The sequence below is a fragment of the Venturia canescens genome, chromosome 8 (genome assembly GCF_019457755.1).
Source record: "Venturia canescens isolate UGA chromosome 8, ASM1945775v1, whole genome shotgun sequence".
Lineage (NCBI taxonomy): Eukaryota > Metazoa > Arthropoda > Insecta > Hymenoptera > Ichneumonidae > Venturia > Venturia canescens.
In genome coordinates, this window is record NC_057428.1 from 10,857,834 (window position 1) to 10,870,521 (window position 12,688).

The 12,688-nt window shown below is 40.7% G+C and overlaps 1 protein-coding gene across 1 annotated transcript in view; it reads right to left on the reverse strand.

Annotated features, from left to right (window-relative positions):
* Rap1 (RAS oncogene family member Rap1) overlaps positions 1-12,447 on the reverse strand; it is a 44,357-nt gene extending 31,910 nt beyond the window's left edge. Inside the window, exon 1 of the mRNA XM_043427582.1 lies at positions 10,976-12,447. The gene's annotated coding sequence lies outside the window, so the exon portion shown is untranslated. The remainder of the gene's footprint in view (positions 1-10,975) is intronic.
* Positions 12,448-12,688: the final 241 nt, after the last annotated feature.

Here is a 12,688-nt window from a genome sequence, read left to right on the forward strand (position 1 = left end):
GAAGATATATTTTATGTTAAAGATTGAATGAAATTGGTAACGAGCATTCGTAAAGTCACATTTGCTTATTTCGGCATTTTGTTTTGTTTCTTCTTGGTTCGGGCCATTTCTATCACAGTCTTCCGTCTTTTTTTATTAAGGAGGGTGGATTGCGACGATACAATGTTGCCATGTTAAAAACATTTAGAATTTCATAAATTTTGGTAAATGTATTCTTTAAAAATATATAAGACAATATGATTTTTTTTAGATTTTTCTACCACATAGCTCTCGAGTAATTGAACACTAAAGTTCACGTGTATAAGCATGGAGTTAACATCTCGTGGATAAGAACTTCGATTTAACGCTCAATTATTCGATAACCATGTGGTAAAAAAATTTGAAAAAAATTGTATTTGTATACAAGATGCCAAAGAATGTTATTACCAAATTTTATAAAATTCTGATTATTTTGACTTCGTGATCCACCCTCCTTAACACTTTTTCTTCCATCTCCCGTTGTGCTCTCTAAAATGATTTTTTACATAAAAAACTATAGTATTTTAGCCAGGGACGAATGAAATTTGGGGTTGAATTAATGGCTTGTAATTTCATTCGCAAAAAAAAAAGTTTAAAAAATCTATTTAAATTTCTGAATGAATAACTATGCCAATAATTCAGAGTGATCTATCTTTAATTAGAAAGTAAAAAATCGATCCAATTTAGACACCCATGAAATACGATCCTTCGGGCATGATCTACCTTAATGGTTTGGCTCTCCATTATATTGTCACGATTGCATAACGCGTTGAGAGTAAAAAATGTCAACAAAACTTTCTATTGAATCAGCGAATCGTAGCATAAAAATGAAATTCGTTCAACAATAATTGGGTGTCATTCAATTGCTTAAATATTGCTCGCCACGCCAAAAACGCGGTTGAATCAACAATTTTCAACATTCCACGGAATGGACGCACAGCTGATCCAAAATTTTACTTTTCACCGTTCTCCGTGAAAAACGAAGATTTCGTGGCTTTTTAGATTGATATTAAGATAACTCCTGTACTGCATGCTAGTCAAATGAGTGCTAAATTTTCAAAACGCTTTTAGACCAAGTTCAACGTACCGATTAAACTTATTGTTAGTAGATATGCATTCAAGCATATTTTATTAATGTGAAAAAATATTTAAAATGATAGTTTTGCAAAACTATCAACTGATAGATGCAAATTTCCATGATGACACATTTTTGCAGGTATTTTTCAAAGAATCATCTGCATTCTTTAACCGATTTTATTGCACCAAGTATCATTTTGTTCCTCAACCGATCCTCTACGAGTTCACCACGTAGATTTGCCTTGAAAACTCATTCCTTCAGAAATTATGAATGAAAAAGTTTATTCACTTAATGAATAATTAGCTGCAACAGTGAAACGATCAAGTTAAAAAAAAATTACATCGTGGATTCACGGAGGACCAGTTGACGAACAAAATGAGACTTGTTGCAATAAAATCGATGAAAAAATGTAGATAATTCTTTGAAAAATACCAGTGAAAATGTGTCAGCGTGGAAATTTGCATTTATGAGTTGATGGTTTTGCAAAACTAGCGTTTTTAATATTTTTACATCTTAATAAGATATGCTAACAATCCACTAACAATACATTTAATCGGTACATTAAATTTGGTCTAAAAGCGTTTTTTGAAAATTTAGCACTCATTTGACTAGCATGCAGCACAGGAGTTACCTTAAGCGGCGTGGGGTCACCGCAAAAGTTTTTCTTCCGATTCTACGCAAGGTTAAATCAGACGCGTGAACGAGGAACTGTTGGCCCACCCTGTGAACGCACAAATGTGAGTGTGCGAGCGTGTGTAAGAGTAAATATAGTTATAAAGAAACGAATAAAAAGACCCTCCGTGGAGGTCGTGGAGGTGGGGAAGGGGCAGTCGCGTGACACACACGTCGCGAGGCGAGTGTGAGTCATTTATAAAACATCGGTTCGGTGAACCTTACCGGTGTGACTACCGCGGGATCTCGGACTGCGCGTGTGTTGTGCCCATGTCGACAGTGCGTTGAGAAAAGTTTTTTCTCCCGTTCGAAATTGGAGGGAAATTATTTCCAGGCGACGTCGAGGAAAAAAATTTCATTTCCAGGAACCTTAGAATTGAAAATTTCGCTGATTGTTATCGTCACTTTGATCGCGAGGAAATTCTTTGGCGAAAACAAGGAAAACTCGGGCTCGCACTTTGGAGACTCAAACTTTGCTAATCTCGACGTGTCTTACGAAGGAAAAGTCTGAATCCGCTACTTATTTGCATGATCCGTAGGAAGCCTAATAAACAACGTTTTCCTCACTCGCCCCGTTTCGTTTTCACGAAAAGGGGGCGCGCGCGCGCAAATCAGCTAAGCAGACCTTCGGTCCTCCACTTTGTTCTTTGGCATCTTGACATCCCCCCCCCCTCGCGAGCCTCAAATCTCCCTTGACTCACTTCAAACAACTCGCGGCAGGAGCCAACAAGAGCACAATTTTCTTGTTCTCGCTTTCCCCTCGCTGTGCCCCGCTCTCTAATTTCTCTCTCCCTCCTTCTTTGTATTTCACTTGTTTATTTCTTCGCAGTTCCTCATTTTCTTCAATCATCCTTTTTCCACGATCGTTATTCCCTTTGTCTCGCTTCCCTCTCCATTTTTCCATTCGTTCCGCAGCCGCATTCTCTGCACACTTGCTCCGCGCACTTATCACTCCTTCACGCTCTATCTCTTCACTTTCTCCCTTGTTTTCTCGTTATCCTTTCCATTTCGGTCGAGCGAGTCGAGCTCCAGCCTCGTCACACGGAGCGAGGAAGATCGCGGGCGGGGGGAGACGGCGCACGAGCACCCAAAACTTCGACAAAGTGCAGCAACTCTCGTTGAAATTTACTCTCGCCGTATCCGCGCGATCGGCCTAAGCCTTATCCGTTTATCCGGAATAACTTGAGCTCTTGGGCTCGCTCCTCCCTCTTTTCTCTCGGTTGCACTCTGCTTTCGCATATCCAACTTTCGTAGCGCCGTATCCCCACCTCCTTGGGAGTAGCAATATGAATTGAATCCTCAGCCTCGAAGCCGGAAGTCGATTTACTTTTTAATTGCGATACGTTGACACACATTTATATTAATTGCCTCGACCGTGATCAATCGTGACACGAAGTAATCTGACGGTCGATCAAGCTTCCCAGTTTCCATTGTCGATGGACAATAAAACTTCTTTTAAGGGGGTCCTGCTTTAGGAAGTCCAAAAATCGATTCTTTTCGGGAATGCTTTTAGGATCGAGGGAAATAACTCAATGTAGCGAAATTTTCGGTGTAGTTTCAACTATATTTTAAGGAAGCTCGGTCGCGTAGGACCGGGTTCTGTGGGTGTATGAACGGGCCACCCAGTTTTTTTTTAAATGCGCATATTTGCATTACCACAATGCATTATAAAACGATTATTAATCATTTAAAACAGAAATAATCAGTCGCACATCAATAAAAAAAGAACAGAAAAAAAGTACAGTTTGACATTACGATCCTGCTCACAAAAAAGTGACAACTTCGAAATATAGAGAAAATAATTGAACAGCTGAAAATGACTTGATTTCATACAGAAATACTCAACGATCTATTACGATTTTTTTTCGGTCTCATTACCTGTGATTTATAACATTATTTATTATTGTTGGAAAATAAATATATAAATTGTGTTAATCGTTAAAACTTGACGTTTTTATACAATTAATTCGTTTTTTAACCTCTATGTACGCGTCTACACACGCCCGGACGTGCGTGTGTTTTTCACAAATTCCAGGTTAGACAGTCGATGTTTCAAATATCGCGCATGCGCTTCAGCGCTGTGCTGAACATCTGATTTCTGCGACGTTGCGGAATCGTCTGACCGTCACGAAACGTCCCAGAACATCGAGTTTGTAGACATTTTAACAGTCAATATCTTTTTAGATAGGTCGATAACTCCAAACTTTTTTGATATAATCTGAATCCTTACGATTTGGAGAACAATACTCTATTTTTTTGTTTATTTCTGTTGCGTAAGTGCATATATATCCCTTAGGACACGCGTTTTGAGAGTGACTCTTCCATAAGACCCCTGTTAAAAATCCTAACTTTCACTATTTTTTTCGTTCTTAAATGGTCGATGACCTCATCTGAAATTTTGCACATGTCATTATTGATAATCTAAATATGAGATATTAAAAAATTATTTTTTTCTGTTGCGCAGGCATTCGCGACCGAGCCTCCTTAAGAGTACGAACATATTTTTTTATGTGTATTGGATTATGGAAGCAGGTTTCGAAATAAATGGCACAAAGTTTAAGCAGAGCAATTATATATTTTATTCGATTAACTTTAAGAGATCTATCGATTAACTGAACGTTGCAGTGGTCGAAAAAGTTACTCAACTCTAACGACAAAGGGCCTCGTGTGTCGACCTCTTTCTTCGTCTGTATATTCGTTTTATAAACAAACTTATAGGACTGCGAGCACGCTCTCATGTGTATTGTTTAATATAAAGTTTCATCACTATGCTGATGGATTATGGACATGGTTTATGCGCAAGTCTCATTTTCGTAGTTTCTCAGCTGCGTAGAAAGTTGCAAAAAAACTGTACGTCCAATTGAAACGTAATAAGAATTTTTGTGTTTGGAATTAAATTCTCTTGGATGTTTGAACAACTTAACCGGCACGTCAAAGCGATATTATTTTTATTTAAAAACCTTGTTCTTTCTAAAACTTGCTAGAAAAATAGAATTTTGCAAATTTTCCGTTTTCATAGGTTCACATAGAAGAGAATTTAATTCTGAAGACAAAAATCTTTTTTACGTTTTAATTGAACGCGTAGTTTTTTGCAATCTTGCACGCAGCTTGGCGCATAAACTATGTACAAATTAGTATTTCTCAGATTAAAAAAATGTTTTTGTACTTTTGAAATATCTTTGAAACTGTACTGAAAAGTTCACCATGCTGAGTTATTTCCGTCTATCCTAAAAAAATTGAAGAAAACAATCGATTTTTCGTGACTTTCTGAAGCAGTAGGACCCCCTTAAGCTTTCGCATTGGTTGACCGCGAGCAGGGTTTTCGGCAGATCGATTCGACCTTCCTGTCGCCTCACACTCATTGATCGTTTGATCTCGAAATGCAGTGAGAAAAAAATCAAATAAAATCGGCATTCGCGGACGAAAATTTCGCGAGTTCGAACGATTATTTAAACGATCTCCAGCATTTGCAGTTTCGATAAAAATGTCGTTGAATCCATTTCATTTCACGCTGTGACTGTGAGGTACAAAAATGTGTGTTTATGCCGGTTTTCCGGGTCTGGAACTGCGTCGCGTTTCCTGACTTTGAAAAACGCTGCCCGGAAACTTGTCCTTCGGGATGAGCGACTGCGCTGCATTGGGACGAAGGCTCGAGAGGTCAAAACTCAGTTTTCTTACGTTCCACTTTGGGGTCCGGACAGCGAGGATGGAAAAAAATAGACGCTCTTTGAAGTTGAGAAGGGAAAAGCAGTCTGAAAACTCTGCCGAACATACTGACAAGACTTGGAGAATTTTTTTGGAAAATTTGTCCTTAATATATGTGGACAAACGGGAAAAAAATCGCTTGGATTAAACCATTCAACGTTCGCGATTACGATTAATTTCATTTTTTTCATCTCCACATTCTTTTCATCAGCATTTCAATCGAAGACCTCGGCGTTGAGTCGGTTAATGGAAACGGAGGGGAGTCTGCCCCTCGGAGCAGGGAATCGAAGCTCAAGCTCGAAGCACCCTCTTAACTCGTCCGATTATAGCTTAAAATCCAATTAACTCCCTGGTCCAGACGACGATCTTCAGATTTTCCAGGGGAGTTCTCGATTGGATGATAAATAATAAAAAACGAAAAAAAAAAAAAAACACTGGCGATTATGAAGAAACTTTGAGATTTCTTCCGTTCCGATTCTTTTCGATTTTCATTTTTCCCTCATAACTTTTCACTAAATAATTAAAACGTTTTGAAATCGATAGAACCGAGGCTGCATCCAAATCAATTGTTTTCATTCGAAGTTTATTGGGAATAAGAAAAACACAAACTGGAGACCAAACTCAAGAAAGTTGGCAGCATTTTTCGATATTCTGCGACTGATTTATTCAGCTCGAATCTTCAAAGACCGAAAATTACGAGCTCTGACGTTCCAACGTTGGAGTCCAACGAAATGAATGAAAATAAAATGATTTATCCATCAGTTTTTTATTTCACGAATCGTAATTGTGTAGATTGAAAAAATACAAAGTAAAAATTCGACTGGAAATAAATTGGAGAATTGCTGGAATTATTGGACAGTTTTTTAGATCATTTCGTTGAGCTCCAACGTTGGAAACTTCAGCATCGTCGTTGTAACGAGAAGCGAGCTTTCGTGATTCACACACGTTTGAATAGTTCTGTTTACAAAAATATTTCAATACCGAGAGTATTTTATGGTCGCAAACATTCGCACAACTGGCCGCGTCCTTGGCTTCGTTTTCGTTTGTTCGTAGACGCATAATTCGAACGAAATAGCTTGGAATTTTGATAAAAATTTAACAAATTCAAAAGTTAAAATAGCAACGACGATAAAATCTAAAATTCGCGATTATTTTCCATGAACCACTAGAAAATCTCTGCTCAAAACTGAAAGCAACAGAAATAACGAAAGTGCAAAATCAACAATAGCGTCACGGGTGGGGTTCAATACGTTGAACAACTGAATTGTAGAACGGTCGATATTTCGAAATTTTAAAACTTGTGATATCAGTTTGGAGAAAAATAAGTAATTCGAAATTCTTATTCCCGATCGACTATTCAGCAGATTGCGTGTTTAATTAAAAATTCCTTCTTTGAATTCGTATTTACCCGAAAATATATATATTTCAATAGTTTTCATTTCGAATGCAATTTCAACAGACCATCCGAATGTCAAAAGTTCATATTTTCGAATTCAAAATGGAGAGTTATTGTTTTACAGACAGACCGGAATATATAGAGTAGAAAAAATCGAAAGTGAATTTTTCGAGCCTATAAAACTTAGAATGCAGAATAGCGATAGCTCGAAAAGGCGAAAGTCAAAATGGCGATGTTTTAAATCGGAGATCACCGGTCTGAGTAAGTGAGTGAGTGAGACGCGTGTGTTTGGAGCTCCGCTGCATTTCTTTATTTTGATCGATCGACTTTCTAACGTTTCGCTATTTTGACTGTTCGATTTTTTGGCGTTTCAGTATATTTCAACCTCAGTAATATTTGGTCTTTCGTTATTATATTTTCAAAATTGTGAATTTTCACAGTATCGCTGACTGTAGTAATTTATGAATCGAAAGAGTGATGGTCGAATTTTCGAAAAATCGATATTTTAGTCATCGTCCTATGGGCGATCGTTACATTCTATTTTCGATGTAAACGTGCTTCGAACCTTGCAGTTTCTGCTTTATTTATTTTAGCCATTCGAAGCTCCAGTCGAATCTATCTGTCCCCATATTATCATTCCAAGTTTATAAACTCGAGATTTTAGCTGTTCGAAATTTAAGTCATTCCAACATTTGATCCCCACCCAGCGTCACGAGACCGGAGAATTGGCTGGCAGTTGATCTCCAACGACGAGGGCACGACCGGACCGAAATTTCGTATTATTTATATACGTAAAGCTGCGGGCTTGACGATATAAAATATAGTCAAGACGAGACGATCGAATTGAGGGAGCGCGCACACGCGTTTTATTGACCTTGCGCATAATCTGCGCGATTTGCTCGCCCGTCGAACACGAGGGTTCTGTCCTTCGCCCCCCCTCCCCCCGGTCCTTCCTTCATTCGCACATCCTCATCGCGAAAGATGACAAGGGGAATCGTATATGCGTGTGTGTGCGTGCATGTATAGAGGAGCGAGAGTAGCGAGAGGTGACGAAGGGGAGTGAGAAAAAGCGAGAGAAGATCGTCGAAAGACGCGCGGCGAGGACTCGAGGCGACGAATAAAACGAGAAAGTCAATCGGTACATTTCTGTTTATACCGAAATCTGTAATTGGGGATCGAAGAGGCCTGAATCATAAATTCATTATTTATGGATTCGTGCCTCGAGTGCGTGATCGTATATCGTAACTGTGAGTGGCGAAAGAGATGGCTGCAAATTTCAAATCGAAATTCTTCGACACAGTTTGACCGATAGAAAAAAGGCTCTGTCAACCGATTTTTGCCATCGTCCTGCGTAGGCCGACGGAGCCTTTTTTCAATCGGTCAAACTGTGTCGAAGAATATCGATTTAGAAAATTCCGAGTGGGCTTAGTCGACTGATCCATACTCTCAAGTTCGCTCGCATATTAAATAATGGAAATAAAGATTCATCGCATCCAGGCAAAGATCTTTGTCTGCGCGAGCGTTAGAGATTTTCGACTCGAGAACGTACAGCGACAAAAATACTGAACGGCTGAGAGTTTCCCTTTCTTAGTTATATTTTCGTAGCCGCGCGGTGAATAAAGAGAAGGAGGAATCGTCGAGCGGGGGAAGAGCGACGAGGGAGGGACAAGGACGGAGGCTCCGTCGAGCGATGACTCATGCTCGCAAGAGCGAGGAGTTACATTATACGTGCTTTCCGACTGTCACAAGTGTCCCAGTCAGTGACCTCCTTAATATCAATGGCAAAAAGCTCCGGAATCGTAGCGGAGGTTCGAGGGCTGCTGCGGCGTGTGCTGGGATCCTCTCACGAACGTTTTATTCGTTGCGAGTCATTTCGAAAAGCGACTTGGCAAAGTCTCATTTCGACGTTTGTCAAAGACCGTTCGAGCCTCAAGGTCGGAGCCTGAATTTGTTAAATTTTCCGAGGCTCCTCCGACAAGAAGTTGCCACTCGATTGCCATTCTTTCTCGCAGTCCATCGAGCCGCTTTTTCTGTATTAATCAGCCGCAAGTGGCGCGGAAAATTTGCGTTTAGATTCGAGTCGTCGAGCTCTCGAGTCCCCGGAGCTTCTCGAGGCTCAAACTTACCGAGGGTTTTCAGAGTTTCCCCAAACTCGAGTTCGAGCCCCGTTTCCGGGTTGGGAATCCTTGTTTTTGTGAAAACTAATGAAAAATTATGAATCACGACGAGAAGGGGAAGATCGCGATTTGCCGAGAGGTTAAAAAATAAGGAGCTCAACTGTCAATGGGTTATCGGAAGTTGTGCGTCAGTTTTTTTTTCACGACGCATGGTCAACGAACGATCGAACGTTGTAACTGGAACACACTCCGGTCTTTACCAAGGGCACGAAGAATTCGCTGGTACTTCGCGGAATTTGTGTCGATGTACGTAAAGTGCGTGTGCTCATGTGCATGTGTCGACATATGAACGCGCATCCGTACGAATTCCTGTACACACGTACACGTATGTGCGCGAAGAGTGTCAGTTCAGGGGAATCCACCTCGTCGAGAAAAAGCCGGACAACAAGTTTTGCCGGGGTCCGATAGCCCGTGCGGAGGGTAAAGAAGAAAGCAAGAAAAATTATGTACAGGGTGTCCCAAAAGTGGGGGCCAATAACGATTGGCATCGACGGAGGAGATGATTTCGAAACGAAAAGTCCTTAGCCGTTTTCCTCTGAGGCTCGTAGTTTCCGAGATATTCGTCCCATCCGCGAACCGAGCCGTTCGGCCATTGGCGGCTGAATAGCGCCTGATCGGTGGATCGGCGGGAAAAATGGCTAAGGACTTTTCTCTTTGGAATTTCGCGATCTATCGATTGGTGCGAAATTTGGGTGAGGTTTTTCGGACACCCTGTACAGCGAAAGACAGTTGGAATCGCGTGCCGGTGGATCGGACAGCGGAGAAACGCGAGCTTCCCAATATCTCTTTTCTCTCTCGCTTTGTGTTTCGCTGTCTCTCGCTCGTTTCTCCATTATTCGTTTGGAGGGAGCGCGTGTTACTATCGGCGCGGAATTCGATGCGGGTAATTTACACTGTTCGAGTAAATGTATGTCTTCGTGTTAGTGTGTGAAACGTGCGCGTGTGCGCGCAAGCCTCGCTCAAGTACGTGGCTCGAGAGAAAAATATACTCGCTTGACAATTGGCACGAGTTAAGTGGAAACGTTGGAGTAAATAAGATTCACCCGCTCTTCATTGTCTTCAAAGTCGACAATGGGTGCAGATATTGTAACAGGGAAAGACCGAGGGAGCGAGAGATAAAAGAAAAAACGGCACGATGCTGAGGTGGAGAGGTTAGTCGGTGGTACGAGATTCCGTATCTGGGATATCATTAAGAAAATACATAACCTCCAAACAGCCGATGCGTGTGTTAAATCGTTACAGAAAAATAACTAAAACAAGTCTTTACGATCACCGATTATGAGCTTTGACAGTTGGAACGTGTACGGCGGAGTTCTGACAGTTGAATACAAAAACAATGAGATTCGAGAATGAACAACGAATAAACACGAAATAATTAGATTTTGTCTCAAGTGTGGTAATTTTAATTGAGAATGTTCAAAGTCGAAGGACAAAGGACCAATCGAATTGTAATTTAAACTTTCTCTTAACTTCGATTCGGCTGTCCAAAGTTAAATTTCTAATTAGTCGAAATAGGCGCGAGTTTTGAAATAAAATTAACTGAAAAAAAATAGTTCTTCGAAAGCGAGTTGACGGAAACTACGGGATTTCAAAATTTCGTTTATTAAAGATCCGCCATTTTGTTTGCGGAGGAAAAGAGACAGAGCAAAAGAATTTGGAGAGGGATGAAAATTATACATATTTTTTCAAGTCTCCGGGAGTGTGGTGTGGCGAAGGAGAGGAAAGGATAGCTGATTTCCGGAGCGAACGACGTTCCATGAGACAGCCACGCCACGCGGCGGCCCCCACAGGGCGCCTAAAACGCCGCTTTTTCCCTCTCGCTTTCTCGAAACTCAGCAGAACGAGAAAACGTGTTGAGCTCTCGTGCCGAGTGATAACGATAGAGAATCAATAACAATAATAATTTGGAAAAAATCATGATTTGCTTACCTTTTGCCTATCCCGCTAGACTTTTAGTAAAAAGTCTTGAAACTTGGCCTTTCTTCGTAAAAATTCGTGTGTCTTCGTGTGCCTCGAACCCCGTATTTTATAATGTATCTCGTTCCTTAATTCCCGTTTATTTCGTTACGGATCGTAGTCACACGCACCAAACTCGTCCCACGCGAAAGAAAGATATACAACTTTGAGCCTCGTTTTCTTCTTTCACTCGTTGAGAGAGAGAGAGAGAGGGCGACGTTTATCTCTGTCGCGCTCGCGCCTCGCCCGATCCCCGGCGATTATACGCTGTTCGGAGTAGTACGTCCGCGTTTATGTGCGTGTAAATATATATATATATATACACGTTTATGAAGTATTCATAAATTTTTTGTAAATGCACATTAATAAAACGAACGAGTTTAAAAATTGATTATTTCGTTGTTTAAACTGAAAGCTCGGTTAACCGAGTGAATGATTTGTCTCTCTTTCTCTCGTACTTTATTAGCTAAGTAATGGTTCCCTCGCGTCCGGCTCGTCACTGCACGGCCATGAGTTCATCGATGTTTCAGACACACAGTTTAATCGTACTTTCCTCCACTTACACCTTCGTTTTTATAATTTTTCGTTATTTATTAATAATTTATTAAATTGAACTATCGTAACAAAAAGTCGCACTGAGTAGCACCGCGCACGCTGGCGTGTTCTCACCGTGTAACGAAACGCACGTTATGTTAGAAACCGCTGGTGCAACTGCACGAGCCAGAGAGAGAAAGCAAAGAGGTGAGGGAGGGGTTGAGGGATACTGAGGCACCGGACTGCGTGTGTCACACTGGTGCTTTTTCAACTTCTTTTTTTTCTCGTTGAACCGCACTATTATTTAAAAAAACTATGGTTTTAACAATTGTAAGTTTTTAACTAGAATTTTGTATAAAATTTCGTGAAGGAAAAAGCGAGCTGATTGCTCGCCCGGGGAGTCTCAATTTTGTGTCCTGTGTTGCTCGTTGTCGAAAGTGTTGTATCCACTAACACAACGCCTCCTATCGACTCTCTCACTCTTTCCTCTCTTCGATACTTGTCGTTAATCTCACGACGTTACACGAATGTGTATTTCCAGTTCAGTTAAATATATATATGTCAATATATATATCTATTCGTGTCCATGTGAGTGTATTTATTGAGAGTGTGAGAACGGTTTTTTTAAGCAAGAAACCTAATCCACAAACTGCTCCTTCCTGTCTCTATCTCTTCGTTCTTGCCCGTATTCTTTTATAGTATTCTCTCCTTTCACGTATGTGTATTTTTGTCGGTATGTCTGTCTGACTGTGTGTAAGACCTCGCGTGTGTGTTTTGTGTGTGTATAACAAGAGAAAAGACACCACGACGACACTGTACACAACTCTACCGTTATCTAGGGCGATGCCTCTCCGCTCACTGATTTGCTCACTTCGCTCTGCCGAACTCGCAGCACGGTCTCCTCGACCAGAATGCTAACTCGACGCCGGGCGTCACCCCTACCCGTTGCTCACACTCCCATCTACCTCTACTGCGGACCTCAACTGAACTAACGCAACGCGGGAACTGTTTGAAATCAATATAAGCGAGCTTGAGTTTTACGTAGGGAATTTTCATTTATCTTGATGTTTGAAAACAAACCAAAATGATCAAAACTTTCGTTTCGAGAAGCTTAAATAATATTGACATTCAATTGATTGTAAATTATTCACA